This window comes from Rhamphochromis longiceps, linkage group LG9, assembly GCF_057381845.1.
Source record: "Rhamphochromis longiceps isolate RC_006_pf linkage group LG9, R_longiceps_female_GT1.1, whole genome shotgun sequence".
Taxonomy (NCBI): Eukaryota; Metazoa; Chordata; class Actinopteri; order Cichliformes; family Cichlidae; genus Rhamphochromis; species Rhamphochromis longiceps.
In genome coordinates, this window is record NC_140565.1 from 33,763,522 (window position 1) to 33,764,857 (window position 1,336).

Sequence of the window (1,336 nt, forward strand, 5' to 3'; positions counted from 1 at the left end):
GCTCCAAGTTTTTCACAGTTTGTGGACTTCTGCTTGTCTACATGCTTCCAAGAACTGATCATTCACCACGGTTTGGTTTCCTGACCATGGATCCAACATGCTGATCTAATGATCTCTGAGCCACTTTTCACTTATGCTCCATGTTTGAGGCAGGCTAGACCTGTAAACGTGCCTCACAAATCTCAGGATTTTCCACAGACAAAGGATTTTTCCAGATTTCCAAAACAGAAGTTGGCTTCATCAGAGAAAGTAACTGTGCACCAACCCTCTGCTACCCCTTGAACTTCCTGCAGATTCCTTGAACTTTGAGGCTTCTCTGCTGTCCCTTGATGCCTCACTGTGCCTGCAGACCCACTCATGCCTGCTCACTTCTGGAACGATGACTCAGCCTCACTCTGGAGGAGGCGGCGCTCCGTCGTGCTGAAGCCTTCGCAGCAGCTGGACGGCTCTCGTGAAGCTTGTGATGATTCAGTTTCTCTCAAGTGGAAAATTCACAGAAGGAATTTCTTTGCATGCGAGGCCATTTTAGGGCTGCATGAGTTCCTTTTGAAGTAACGTTGCTAAAACTGGAAGTTGCTGTGACATCAGCTAACTCGCACACTCTTTATGTCTTTAATGTAACTTTCATACTGACAAAGCTCCTGCTTGTTACAGTCAGAGGACAGAAATATATAAACATAACAACTGAGGCAGCAAAGTTTGCAAAACAGTGTTGGCTTGACTGTAGTCACAGTTTGTGGGATAGCTTACGACTGGGAGGCACGCCTGTTCCTTATGCAAGTTTTGGACATATCACATGGATCAAACAAGTTCAGGTTCTGAAATCCTTGCATGATCACAGAGGGTCACAGGGTCAGTTTTTACACTTCAGGCTGAAACATCCTGAACACCACAGAAGGGAAAATAGTTAAAAATCATCAAATTTCAGCCCAAATCTATGAACTCTGAAAATATTTATAATATGAAGGCAAATATTAGGACTGTACCGTCAGTATTTTTACATGGCTTCATAAAAATACTGAAGGTAACGTAAAAAGGAAAATATCGGCGGATCCTGAGGTGGTCGGATGGGAACCTTTCTCAAGTTTGGGTGATTTGATGGAGAATGAGCCAATATCGAACAGTTGCCAACATTCTGGATTAAATCAGCGACATCGCTCGGACTGCATGAGCAGATGTACCAGAGTTTATGCGTCTTTACCTGTTCTGCAGTTTTTCTAATGCGAAATGTTGGATTCACAGCATTTTCAGCACCTCGTGCCCCTCAATGACGTCTCTGACCGCGTCTTTGCTCCCAGTGTTGCTCTCACAGTAACACATCGAGCTGTTGCGCTGG